The sequence below is a fragment of the Macrobrachium rosenbergii genome, chromosome 13 (assembly GCF_040412425.1).
Source record: "Macrobrachium rosenbergii isolate ZJJX-2024 chromosome 13, ASM4041242v1, whole genome shotgun sequence".
Classification (NCBI taxonomy): domain Eukaryota; kingdom Metazoa; phylum Arthropoda; class Malacostraca; order Decapoda; family Palaemonidae; genus Macrobrachium; species Macrobrachium rosenbergii.
This window is the reverse complement of record NC_089753.1, coordinates 13,368,834-13,383,877: the sequence shown is the minus strand read 5'-3', so window position 1 is coordinate 13,383,877 and position 15,044 is coordinate 13,368,834. Positions and strand designations below refer to the sequence as shown.

General features: G+C 38.4%; 1 protein-coding gene across 1 annotated transcript in view; it reads right to left on the bottom strand.

Annotated features, from left to right (window-relative positions):
* The window catches only part of LOC136844916 (protein Star-like), a 69,955-nt gene extending 56,711 nt beyond the window's left edge, over positions 1-13,244 (bottom strand). Inside the window, exon 1 of the mRNA XM_067114244.1 lies at positions 13,005-13,244. The gene's annotated coding sequence lies outside the window, so the exon portion shown is untranslated. The remainder of the gene's footprint in view (positions 1-13,004) is intronic.
* Between the last annotated feature and the right edge of the window lie 1,800 nt (positions 13,245-15,044).

The following is a 15,044-nucleotide window of genomic DNA, read 5'->3' as shown; positions in this document are numbered from 1 at the left end:
GGAAAAACGAAATGAGTTACCAAACCTTTAAAAAAAAGATCTTAGCGGTCCGGTAAAGTGGCAATGGGCCATAAGCAGTCACTGAAACCAATCGAGTGAGAAAGATTTCATTTGTTTATTCTTCCAAACTATGGGTGAAGACTGCAGTTAAAAGCTGTTGTATATTTTGTAATAACCTGAACTTACTCGACTACGACTCTACAAGAGACATCCGATAAAAGAGAGGACCTAATAAAAATTGATGCAGGGTCAAATATAACACTTGTATAAGGTCAGATGTTCCACGAGAACTGTCAGATTTATAAGTTAGATTCATACTTTGGACTCAGCTAAAATCTTACGTTAATAAATCTTACCATCATTGAAAATTTGCCCAAAGAAAAACATTCCCTGTACAAGTGTTCTGTAGCTCAACTCTCACAAGATAAGATATAAAACCAAGGCAATGAAAAAATACTAATTTAATATGCTAAAAAAAAAAAAAAAAAAATGTCTGTACGAGGCGAAAATAGCGGCAATTCATAACATATAACATAAAAACAAAGCTGGATTTGTTCAACCGGACTTTCGGTTTGGCTAACTTTTGTTCATTAGCCATAGCAGCGTCATAAGCACTCGTACTTCACACGAGCAGTAGTAATTCAATAGATTTGGAAATTTTCTTAAGACGCTATCAAAAGTTTTGCAACTCCGCTGGTCTACATTAAATGAATCTTTTACATTTCTCTCTCAAGTGGTTAAGCAAGTTAAAAAACAACACAAAAGTTTGGCAATTCCCCTACTCTACAATAAATGAATCTTTTATTTCTCTCTCAAGTGGTTAGGCAAGTTACAAAAACAACACATTCACGATGTATTACTTAACGATCAATTTTGTTTGACAAGAATCAAGCCAAAATCAAGCCACCTGGCATGTTTAACTATCAGGTGACGCAAGCATTTACTTAAAATAATTTTTTCCACATATTTCAATATTAAACAGCTATAATTGTGTTTTCTAAACATGCAGTTGCATTTCAGTATTAAATATATTCAATTCACAGAATTATCTTAATTCCCTAACGCCAATATCTTGCCAAAAATATGAAATGTTTAACTTAATTACTTAAAGGTGTTAAATCACATAACATTATTAACTATAAATGTGCTTCGAAACTTCTGAACTAAAGGGCCTTCAAAATAGATCTAGTTTTCGTTAATTTCTATACGATTTTGCCTTTACGAAACTGTCACCAGTTATTCATAATTATGAAAAAAAGGAGGAAATCTATTTCTCCATACTACACACAGAATGTTACTGTAACATTTCAGTTTTACTTGAAATTTTTAAGTATGTTTTAAAAATGCATCTGTAGTAAATGTTGCTACGTAAGCAGAGTACAAGAACAGCGGATATCATTCACCTCCACATATGAGGAAGGGCGAGTGTGTATTCAACAACGTTCTCCCGCCTCAAAGCACTAATAATTCATGGTGGAACTATAAACCAAGATCGTGCTTTTAATTTTTTTTCTGAAGATTTAACAGTTTAACTGCACCAATATCAACTAAAACCCGGCGTATCAGTACCTTAGACCGAAATAAATTTAATAAATTTCACCATTATTTCTAATACAATTTTTTAAGCATCTTTTCGTGAACTTTGAATATCCCACGCAGATCGCGAAGACCTAAAGGGGTTAGCAGTTTTCAGCATCAGGAATGCATGCTCTTATAATATAAGAACATAAATCTACGAGCACACATCATAGGTTCAGATTTTTCTACCAATTAATATTAAGCACACATCAGTTTCAAAGTTTTCTACCATTTAATGTTATAGCATTCACAATTCGTTAGGTAAATTTGGGGTTAGAATACAACCTCCATCGTTCTTTTTCCTATGATGTCATGAAAATGCAAATATTACAAAGCCAATTATACTGAAAATCTGAGACCAAAATCTGGTATACCCAAATCAAGATATCAGAAACAGTGTCAGTAATAATGGACTTTCTTCCGAAATATAGCCTATACCGCATAGTAAGAATACCGCATAGTAAAAAAATGAAACATCCCAGCAAAACACCGCATTTCCTATCTATCTAAAATGAAATATCCTTGCCTCAAAGAGTTTTCAGATGACATCCTAACATGGTTACCAATTCCTGCTATGATAGTGTCAGTCGTTAACCATTACCTGGATGAATTGAGCTAGACTAAAAAGGTACACAGCCGTCAACAATAACGGGAGGCCGGAATATCTTGAACACTCATCAGACTTAATGACGTTCCAATGGTGTTTTAAAATAAACAACCCAAAAAAAGGTATCAGGAGGCACTGATGTCTACAACCAACGAAGGACATGTGAACCTTATATGGAGACCATCGACACCATTGTACAAACACACTCAATATCTAGCCGTCAACCAATGAACAGCTCACAGGCTGGAATACGACCCCAATTAACCAAGCCTTACCAAGGTTAGTTCTGCCAACCCTTGCTGCAATGGAGTTAAATGACTGTTCACCGTCGAAGTACACTTCCATCGAGAACTAAATGAGGTTTAACCTCATTTAGAACACTCACAACGACGTAAACCCTGTCGATTCTTACTGGAATGCTATAAGGACACAAGACGTCTTTATGAGACCCGGTGGGACCATAGCATTGTTTCAAGAGAAATTATTATAATTTGTTCTAATTAAGAGAATTTTATTTCTCGCAGTTCTATTTTAGTCCGAAACAATGGTCTGATTTGCATACCGTGACTGTGGGGACTTGTAGCCATGAAGTATAGTTTTCACTTTCATACGTCCTTTTACGTATACGTACAGTGAAACACTCGACCTATTGAAGTTTTCCTCGAGGAAATAAACAGGCAAGAATACGCCATTACTTTACAATAAAGTCCTTCACTAATGCTAAAAGTTGAAAAGCACAACGAAAACTGACCTGGTTGGGTACGCCTGTGCATACATGAAAGCCAGTCACTATTCGTGAAAGTAAGTTTCATACATTTTTTTTCGATACAGTAAATAACACGCCAAGCCAGCAAAACTTACAAACTTATCCATACACCTAAGTTCAATTAAACGAAGCAAGAATTTTCCGAAACACTTGAATGAAGCAGAGAATGGCAAGTTGTTGACAGTTGTTGACAAACGCGGTCGCTCATAACATTGTGCCTATGAAACAACGAAAATACTCTAAAGGCGAAATACAGGTCTCCACTGTTCATGCCGGGAACAATTCCACATAAAACAATAGGGAAACTAATTACGTTTTCTGCGACTGTAAAAACTAATTAGCCACATGAATTTAAATGACAATGCTTCAACAGTGTTTCGGTAAACCTTACTGTAACACGTCAGCACTGACTCCAATTAGTTTGAAGACTGTGGTGGGTCGCAGCCATGGATGGAGGAGAAAGGCATGGACTAGCAACCTCGTCCCGAAAAGACATGTCAGGAATCGATAGGCTAACACCTAGAGGCAACCCCCTCTTAACCTGCTGCCAGAGGTTCTTCCTTAGGATTCTACCTCCGAGGGTGGGAGTGGTGGACTATCCACGTTCCTCTCCCACTGGGGGAACCGTTGTTTCCCCTTGTGGGATCTAGGATGAGCCTAGACAAGGTCTAAAGAGGGATTCACTCGTAAATAGCTTCCGAAATGACATCACAAGTCTCATGTTTCTACTTTTCTTTCCAAAACTCGACTAATAGAGATTTTATTAACAACTAAATTCAAAATTCCTTTTTCCTTTAAGATTCAACTATAAATAGCTTCACTTGAAATTTTCTTTTACAAAGCTCAGCTTCAAATCACTCTAAAAGTAAATTCCCCCAAAAAATTTTCCTCTTAAAACATTTCTTTTAATGTCCATGACAGACAGGATAAGTCAGATAGGCCTATGCATCATGAATTCCTCCGCGTAACCGAGATATGAGGAAGGGTAAAGTTAAAAGTCAAGTATACAATTATACATTACTAACATCATCAGTCAAATGAGTTCCCCTTAATTCAAAAAGCTGAAGGCTCTTCACGTGATCCTTGAATCTGAAGGCCTTTCCCTGGGTGAGAGATTAGTGTGTAAACACTTGTCAACAGAATTCTTCCTAGACTAATCAATGTCTTCTGATTTCAGACACACATTTCCTGTTAAATGATCAGTATTCAGTTTTGGAAGACACTTTGTATAATCCTTACTGTCTAAAAGGCTCATTATAAACTGTGACCCCGACTACGGATCAAACTGAGATGATGATGATGATGATAATCTTTTCCTTCGATTTGTCCATCTTCTTTGCTTATCATTTGTCTTACTACCCATTTCGGACAAGCAAGATCTACTGTCTCATACAGCCAATTTCAACCGCCATCTTTTATAGACCTGATTTCCCTTCCAGCTTTGCCCCTCGAGTAGGACGCCTTGACGAGGTGAGGGGCTAAGGGACCCTGGCCTTTGGGCCCGGGTCCTGACGAATCATCCTACATAGTTTTTGGTTTAAATGGCGTGGACATTTCCACATTCGCAAAATTTTACTGCTTAGGTGAGTCTGAGAAGGGATCGTTTTTTGGAAGGGTTCGCATTCGAAGCTAATTGTGGGAGTTGTGGTGGTTGAGTCGCCACCCGAGATAGTTTGGACCTAAGAGATGGTGATGGGATTTTTCCCACTGCTATCTTGAGGGCGGAACCATCTCTGGGGATCAGCCCATCGGAATCCAGGGGCTGGTTTTGGAGGTGGGACTCCTGGCTTTTGTCCGAAGCCCACGAGTATGTTGGAGTGGGGAGTCAGTCCCCATTAGTGGGGCAGAACTCCCAGCAGGCGGATTGGCTTATACCTGGGCCACTGCAAGCGTACTGGTGCTATCCCGAAAGGGTAGGGTATGGGGTGGACTGTTGGGAGTCAACTCTCACTTGTGCCATTGGTGGAGAATGCGAATACCTGACTGATCTACGATACTTTCTTGATATGACCAAGCAGTTTTGGGTGGGTGGATGAACCAGTTTGTGTGTGGTGGTCTGATGTGTGCATGCTTGGCAGCTTGGGGTCTCTTCGTGGGCTTTGGGAGTGTGTTGGGGTGGGGAGCTGAGCAGTGGAGCTGCCCAGTTTGTCCTTTTGATATGCTGTCGGGGTCTGTGCGGGGCTCTTGGGTGTCGGGTGTGCACTTTTGGACCTTTGCATGTGGACTGGTTTAAACTTATGGATTTGGCTTCTAGTTCTCCCTCCCTGATCCGATGACTTAACGGCACTGGCAACGACTTCTGGCATGAACATGGATACGGGCTTGGCTGTTGGACAGAACCAAACACTGAGACACCAGGGTGTTAATAAATCTGGTGGATTTGATTCAAATAATAGGGTCCTTTATTGCACTAATGTAAACTTATCATTAGATTACGAATGTTTATACAGTGTAGTGAAGCAATTCGGCAAAGTGGAAAGAATTAAATTAGTTCTAGAAAAAGATAAGCAGTCATTTTGTGCTTTTATCAAATTTTCCTCTCCCTTGGAAGCTAGTGAGGCACAACAGAGACTCCATGGCCACATTCTAAATGACTCAGTTGTCAGCACGAAAGTGTTTTCAGTGAAAAACTTGAATGATGAGCCATTTGACTTTGTTCCAAAGGCTGAAGAACATGGACCAGTCCCATGTACCAGAGCTCTTCCTCCCCTCTATGGCATGTTGCTATCTACAAGGAGGGAGGGAAAATTTGATAAAAGCTGCTGACTGCATTGAGAGCAAGGTTGGTTCCATTCCCATAGGAAATTTGAAACGGTATGGAAAGAATCTTCTAATAAAAGCTGGAAATGAGACTCAAGCAGTTCTGTTAGCTAACTTTAAACCTCCTGAAAGTGGAAATATTGAATCTATTTCATCTCACAGATTCTTTAATACACTGAAAGGAGTAGTTTACTCAAAAGATCTGCATGTTTTTAAAGAGGAGGAGATTCTCCATCGATGCCCTCCTTATGTATCTCATGTAAAAACTGGGTGGTGATGCAGCTATTCTTTAACCTTCTCCTCCAATTACCTACCTGATACCATCATTGTTGGCCATGAGAGGATGCAGGTTAAAAATATAAAAGAAGTCCTAGACAGTGTCGCAAATGCTTTGAATATGGCCACATTCAAAACTCTTGCGATAACAATAAAAGATGTCCTGTGTGCTCTGCAGAGCACGATAATTTTGATGATTGCAAAGCAGCCCGATACTGTTTTCTTTGCAAGGGTGATCACACACCAAACTCTAGGGCTTGTCCCAGATATAAATTTGAACAAGACGTGTTGGCAGTGGCAGATAATGAACATATTAGCATTAGTGAAGCAAAGCGCACGGTAATGGGGGCAAACAAAGTGCCAACACTACGTATGCTTCTGTAATAAAACTTATGAAAACTTCCAACAATGTAAGGCCACCAATAACTGTGTCTGATGGAAGATATCACAAACCTGGTATTTCTCGAACCATAAATAATAATGAAAATCTCCAAACTGGTGAGAAACTTTTTCGTCGGCAAGTGCTTTGAAGTCCAGTAGCAAAAAATTGTACTTCCAAAAGCACAGAAAATTTATCTTCCACCACATCCACAGCTGTCGATTCATCTCCAAAAATAAGGGTGCCAAAATCGGCCAATAATTCAGGAAAATATTCTGTAAATACTTCAAACCAAAATAAGCTAAAGGAACAATCCCAATTAGATAGAGCTAGTTCAGAGCCATCGATCGCCACAGCCACAAACAAAAATAATAATAAAACTACGGTTGCAACTACCAAGAAACGCACAAGAAATAGTTCCCAAATAATGATAATTTTATAATAAAAACTTCAAATGGGTTCAGTGTTTTGGAAGACATCTCTCCTCCTAGAAAGGTGGTTCCAAAAGTAGTTTCAGAACAAAAACATCTGAGTTCAATTCAGTCTTGCCGCCCTAAGACAAATAGGATTAGTGGTGCACAGAACCACAGCAATAATTCTGAAACATCAGGTTCATAATAAAAAATATGAAGATCAACCAAAGACCCTGAACACCAATTCAGATGAAAAGGGATTAAGAAAACAATCTCTTATAAAGGAGAATTTCCCACTCCACCCTAGGAACAGTACTTCCCCTCCAAGGAGTGGGAAGTAGCACATTTTACCACCTTAGCATTCTTGCTCGATATTCTTCAGTGGAACTGTAAAGGTCTCAGAGCCCGTACAGAAGACCTTAAAGTTTTAATGCATGAAGTTAATCCAGGGATTATATGCCTACAGGAAACAATGTTAGGCAACTCTGTTTATAATCCTGGACTAAATTATTCAATATTTAAATCATATCCCCAATTGGTGATCGTGCCCATGGAGGTGCTGCAATTATTATTAATAAATCTCTACAGCACTCCACAATACAATTAAATACAACACTACAAGCTATCGCTATTTCAGTCATTTTGGAAAAGAGGATAACAATCTGCTCCTTATACCTTCCACCAGACCTTGATTTTAACATTGGAGATATTCAGTCGTTAATTGACCAACTTCCAGCTCCTTTACTTTTTGCTAGGTGATTTTAATGCCTACAATCCCCTTTGGGGAAGTCGGTTTTTAGATAGTAAAGGGAAATTAATCGAAGACCTTATTGACAGGAATGATGTTACCCTGTATAATAATGGGTCAATGACTTTCCACAACATTCACGATAATCATTTCTCTGCACTGGACCTTAGTATTTCTTCAACTAGTATCCACCTTGATTTTAATTGGTCTGTTAATGAAGATTTAAATGGAAGTGATCACTACCCGATCCATTTGAAATATGCTCTGAATGCTCCATCTGAAGTTTTACCTAAGTGGAAGGTAGAGGACGCAGACTGGGATAAATTTAGTAAGGGTGTCAATCTAGATAGGGAGTTTGAGTCCTTTCATTCTCATCTAGATGCCTATGATTACTTTATTGAATCTACTTTGAAGAGTGCTGAAAGCTCGATTCCAAAAACAAAAGGCAAACCTCGTAGACCTGCAGTTCCCTGGTGGAATAAGACATGTGGTATTCTGAGAAAAGTGACTAGAAAATGCTACAGACGTTACAAAACTAGTGGCTCCCCTCAGTCTAAATTAATCTACAAACGTGCTTTAGCCAAGCAGCGGCGTTTTATAAGAAAGCCAAAAGAGAATGTTGGCTTTACTATATTAATGGAATAAACTCCAAGACCCCACTAAGAGTGGTGTGGCGCAAAATAAGGAAACTGAGTGGAAAATTTGTAGCGTCACCATTGCCCTCGTTAAAAATAAATGACACTCTAATCACAGAGCCCACTGAAGTTGCCAATGAGCTAGGAAAACACTTTTCTAAAGTTTCCAGCCCTAACAATTATTCTCCAGAATTTCAAAGAATTAGGAATTCTGAAATGTGTCTGAATTTGATTCAGGGAAAATCTGAACCATACAACTACAAATTTTCCCTAAGAGAACTTCCATGAGGCGCTTTATCCTCAAGTGAATCCACAGCTCCAGGTGAGGATACAATCATATATGAAATGCTGAAACACCTCCCAGATGATGCCAAAAATATTTACTGAAGATTATAAACAAAATATGGGAAACTGGAATTTTACCCAAGGACTGGAAAATATCCATAATTGTCCCTGTTAAAAAGCCTAATAAAGATGCTTCCCAAGCCACCAGCTATAGACCAATAGCTCTTACCAGCTGTGTATGTAAGCTGATGGAGAAAATGATAAATACTAGACTGGTTTGGCACCTGGAGACCAAAGGATTACTATCGCCATTTCAATTTGGTTTCAGAAAAAACCGCTCCACCCTTGATCCCTTGCTGAGGCTGACCAACCAAATCCAGCAAGGATTCGCCAAAAAGTGTCAGACCATTGGCATATTTTTTGACTTGGAGAAAGCATATGACACTACCTGGAGAATTGGCATCATGAAACAATTGCACAAGATGGGCATATGTGGAAGAATGGTCAGGTTTATATATTCCTTTTATCAGACAGACTTTTTAAGGTAAGAGTGGGAAACTCCTTCTCCCAACCTTTTATGCAGGAGGAAGGAGTTCCCAAGGAAGCGTTTTAAGTGTAACACTTTTTTCAGTGGCAATAAATAGCGTGATTGAAAAAATCTCGCCCCCTGTTAAATGCTCGCTTTTTGTCGATGACCTTGCAATATACTGCACAGGATATGATTCCTTGTCCGTATGTAAACATTTGCAAAGGTCTATTAATGCTATTACTAAGTGGGCTGATGAGAATGGTTTCAAATTCTCCTCTTCCAAAACAGTTGCAGTAAGATTCACCAGGTGCCGGCGTGTGGAAGAGGTTCCCACACTTAGTTTAAAAGGGTCCATCCTTCCTTACGAGAGTGAAGTTAAATTTCTGGGGATGACTATTGACCATAAATTAACATGGGCTAGCCACATAAATGCCCTAAAGTTTAATGTTAAACAATCTATGAATATTTTAAAGGTTGTTTGTGGATTTAGTTGGGGGGCTGATAAGAAATCCCTTCTGAGGCTATATGACTCTCTGTGTCGATCTAAGTTAGACTATGGCTGTCAGATTTATTCCTCAGCCTGTAAAACCAAGCTAAAGGAACTGGATGTTGTACACAACATGGGGTTGAGAATATGCTCAGGGGCTTTTAGAACTTCGCCTGTTGAAAGCATTTATGTCGACACAGATCATTTACCCCTTGATATAAGAAGGCAAGAGCTAGGGTTATGCGATACATGGCTAGAATGAAAAGTGCTCCCAAAAATCCCTCCTTTCAAGCACTAAAGGAAACAGACTCTCGAAGTTTTTCTGGTACAAGAGCTTCTAAACCATTCCAAATTCGACTGAATGAGGATGTTAGGAATAATCACCTTAAATCCCAGAAAGTCCTAGAAGTAGAATATCCTGTAAATCCTCCATGGCTTATCCCAGAAGCATCAATATGTAAGAAACTGTTTAACAAAAAGGACTGCACTGTAGAAGAGATTAGGGAAAATTTTAGAGCACGATGTTACCCATACTAATTTTACAAAAATTTATACAGATGGATCTAAGTCAGATAGTGGTGTTGGTTGCGCTGTTATCCTGGTGATACAGCGTACACAGCTAAATTACCTGACTCTGCATCAATATTTACTGCCGAATTAACAGCCGTAGTGTCTGCCCTAGATTTAGTTTTTCAAAGTAGTGACTCTAATTTTGTCATATACTCAGACTCTAGAAGCACCTTAGAAGCTATTAAAAATTTAATAGCTTTCATCCATTAATTGAAAAAGTTCAGGAGTGGCTTTTTCGTATATATTGTCGACGTAAATCAGTCTCTTTCTGTTGGGTCCCTTCTCACGTGGGGATTCGCGGAAACGAGATGGCAGACAGGGAAGCGAAAGCTGCTAGTATTTTATCAGAAACCTCTTTAGAAAAGTGCCTCATACAGATCTAAAAGGTCCCATTAGATCTTATGTTTTATAAATGGCAAGAAAGGTGGACTTCTCCTTCTTGCCAATAATAAGAAATATAGAAATATTAGGGATAATGTACTACCGTGGTCTTCGTCATTCCAGCTTGACAGACGAACAGAGGTTATTTTAACGAGATTAAGGATTGGGCACACTCGTCTAACCCATCAGTTTATTTTAGAAGGAAGCAGCCCTCCAGAGTGTGCTTACTGTGACGAGACACTAACAGTGGAGCACATTCTGGTGGTCTGCCCCAGATATTTTAACCAAAGAGAGAGATATTTTCAGGGTAAATCCCTGTCTGATATTTTGGGAGATGAAGCAGATATTTCTGCTATCATCTCTTTTTTAAAGTGTATTAAAATTTTTAACGATATTTAATTTTATTTAATTTATTACATCACGTAGAATTTTAATGACATTAATTTTTTTTTTTTTTTTGTATATAGCACATCATTCATTAAACTTCATACCCTTATTTATTGGTCACATCACTTCATTTTATTTATTAATCATTTCCTTCATGAATTCATAACTTTAACATAATTTATTTTCTTTCCATTACGGCGCTGAATGGCCTTGTTGGCCCCAGTGCCTGGGCTTTTGCCCTAAATATCATACATCCATCCATCCTTCCAGCTTTGGTCTTCATTCGTTTGGTTTCTTCCTTTCATTACACAAACCTGTCTTTCCTTATCTATCCAGTGAGTTTGTACGTCAGCTGACCCTGTCAACCGGATACTGGGTCTTTTGCACCTGTTCTACATCCCCATTCAAGTTCAATGTTGCCATTTTTTACTTACAGTTTTCTTTCTGCTTTCTCACTGGATCATCTTTACTGAATTGGGAGATTTCTCCATTTCTTGGCTGTCCTTTTTGAGATGTCAACTTGATCCTTTAGCAATGCCTTTTCAAATCTTCAGGCAATAGCCTGGAAATTGCATACCTACGGATGGAATTTTCTCATTTAAATTTGAGGTATTATTTCACTTATGGACATTAATTGCTTTCAACATAAAATATAGTTTTTCTGTTGTATTATGATGTGATTTGAATGATTTTGAGGTTTATTTCCATCGCAAATGAATATTATCCTTCCCGGCAATAATATATTGTATACAAAATTAATAAAATACGACTTGTCAGAATATTGCCCCTCTCCATAGCTAATACGGCAAAACTGTGTTTACTGATTACAGTTTTGCCGTATTAGCTATGGAGAGGGGGTGCAATTCTGACAAGTCGTAATTTTATTAATTTTGTAACAGTATATCATTTGCCGGGGAAGGATAAGTATTCATTTGCGATGGAAATAAACCTCAAAATCATGTAAATCACATCATAATACAACAGAAAAACCTATATTTTATGTTGAAAGCAATTAATGTCCATAAGTGAAATAATACCAAATTTGAAAATGTCTTATTGAGCAGTAGCCTGAAATCAGGTTGTCTAATCTGGACCTGAATTCTTGACCACAGTATCCACAAGTTACTTGCTCAAAACAGAACAGTTTCTCTTGTCAGGTTACCATTTTTGTTTCTTGACAGTGGCTACATTATCAACAATGTATTTCCACCTGCAACTTTGGGGAAGGATGGTCTGTCTGCCAGATTTGGTTCTCAATGTGTCTCAGTAACCCAGGATACTGTGGAGGTTGCTTAACCTAGAACTGATAGGTTAGGTTCTCTGAGTATAACTCAGGATAATGAAGAGGTTGCCTAATCTGGAACTGCTAGGTTTGGTTCTCAAGGCATGTCAGTAATTGGGGACACTGAAGAGGTTGTATACCTAGGATCTGCCAGATTTGGCTCTCAAAATGTCTCAGTAACCTAGGATACTGTGAAGGTTACCCAACCAGGGACTGCCAGATTTGGTTCTCAAAGTCTCTCGTGAGGTAGCTGGGGAGAGTGTTTAGGTTGCCTAACCAGGCACTGCCAAGTTTGATCTAGAAGCATTTCAGTGCCTGAGTAAACTGCAGAGGTTGCCTAACCTGAACTCCCAGGTTTGCTTCTCAGTGGTTGCCTACCCAGAAACTGCCAGATTTGGTTCTCATAACATCTAAACAATTCAGGACGCTGTGGAGTTTCCCTAGCCTGGAACTGCAGGGTTTGGTTTTCTGAGTATAAGTTCAGGATGCTGCAGAGGTTGCCTTATCAGGAACTACCTGTACTAGTCTAAATCTGTTTATCTAAAGGCTGATTTGGCCAAGCAGTATTTGACAAATTTTCATTGTTTCTTCATAGTAGTTGCGTTATCTGTCACATGCTTTCATAGTCAAAGTATTATTTGTCACAATCCTAGTATTGGCAATCAGACATAGTATTACATATCACAGTCCTATTATTAACAATCATACACAGTAATTGCTATCAAAATGAAAATTCTTCTAAAGTTATAGACCACGATAAACATTTTACTCGCTCAAATTGTGATCAAACGAAAAACAGGTGGCCAAATTCACATCCCCTTATACGACTCCGAGATAGGAACGACCACGTGAAAACTCGTGTGAAAGGTTTTTCCCTGGTCCAAAGTAACAACGATCAGTACATTATTCGCTAGTCCTTACCAGAATGGCCGGCAGAATAATCTCCGAGATTTCATGGCCCCTGCTTCGTTCGTAGATTATGCCACAAAAGAATCCGTTTCACTGCATCAACATTCCGCTGTTCAAATTTACAACATATTTGAGGGAAGTCACTAAAATAGAAAGAAAAAAAAAAACCTCAGCACTTGTGCTTATTGTAAGAGGCTCCTTCTTTCACAAATCACAATACTGAAAAAAGTAAACAGGCTTCGTTCCCTATACAAAGGCTTCTCAATTCTACTGGCTTAGGCTACAACACCTGTTATCGCTCTCTCACTATCACTTACAGAAACAAACCACCTTTAAAGCTGATGAATTTATTTTTGAGAGCATAAAGAAAATAAAAGAAACAAGCCAGGAGTGCAGGTGTAATTTGAGGAATACCTTGACAGGCGACCAAGTGTGTGTAAGCTGTTTTACAATCTATAGCAAAAGTATACTGGGGTCAAGCTACAACGATAAATGTCCAGAAGTACCAAGGCAAATAATAGTTAAAGAAAATGCCAAATGGTTCAACAGTGAATTACGTGAAGCTAAGAAAAAAAGGAAAGTAGAAGAATTATGGAAAAGATCGAAAGAATCAAGAAGTAGTGAAAATTGGTCACTATAAAACAGCCAGAAATCGGTACAACGACTCGATTATGAAACTCAAGAAAATATATTACAATAAAATGTTGAGTGTAGAGCAAAACCCCCCAAAAATCCATGACAATTTAGCCGGAATATTGGGACTCAAGAAAGAAAAAGTTCTACTTGATGTAACTAGTGACTACAAAATCCTGGCCGATAACTTTGTGCACTACTTTGAAGAAAAAATTGAATGAATCTGTCATAGTTTAGATAAGGAGGCCCCTCCTGATCCTCCCAGTGATCACAATGAGAAAGAACAAATTCAGTAAGTTTAAAGAACTGAACATTAATGACTTTGAAAAAGCGACGAGAAAAGTAAAAAACACCTACTGTGAAAAGGACCCGTTTCCATAAAGTGATTTAAGAGGCAAAAAGCTATATTTTGATACTGTCAGAATGAGTCTAACTCAGGCATCCTTCCCAAATAGTGAAAAGCTTGTTTGTATAAAGCCGGCCTATAAAGGAAAATGTGAAAGAATATCTCAGTTTCTAAGAACCAATATCGAACCTATCATACTTCAAAACTTATACTGTAGAAACGGAAATTCACAAACAAACGTGGAAACATTTGAAACAACTCAACATTATACCCGACGATCAGTCAGCGTAAAATCCTCTCAACTGGGACTACATTGTGCGTAATTATAAATGATATGGTAAAAATTACAGCAAACGGAAAATGTGGCATCCTGGTTGTGCTTGACCTAAGTGTAGCATATGACACAGTTGACCACAATCTGCTGCTTGAAGACCTGAGAGCAGTAGACACTAGACATCGAAGATGATGTACACAAATGGTAAAAAAGGTACCTAGAAAAAAGGATGGTTATATCAAATGTGAGATCAGAAAAGAAAGGCCTAACAAAAGGAGTGGCCCAAGGCAGCGTTCTGGGTCCACTGATATTTGGCATTTACGCAAGTGAACTATCTAGAATTCTAAATAAGCACAAGGTTAAGTATAAACTGTATGCTGATGATATCCAGTTCTATTTTCCTGTCGAAACGGTAGAAGACGCCATTAGTAAAACTGATGCAATAATGAAAGATATAAAAAAATGGATGTCGGCGAAGAAATTTAAACTTAATGAAGGCAAAACTGAGTATATGCTGTTTGGATCTGACAGTACACCACGAAAATATGAACACTTCAAAAGAATAACTATTGGTTCGTCAACAATAAATATTGTAGCAGCAGTGAAGAACTTGGGAGTATTTATTGATAATAAATTGTCGATGAAGAACCATATATTGCATATTACAAAAACCTGTAAATATAATTTTTACAAATGCGTAAATTAACCAACACCTCTGCGAAGGAACACCAGACTTCCGAATTGCTTATCAGTATATTTAACGTAGGAAGCTATTGAAAGAAAACATCCATGGAACAGG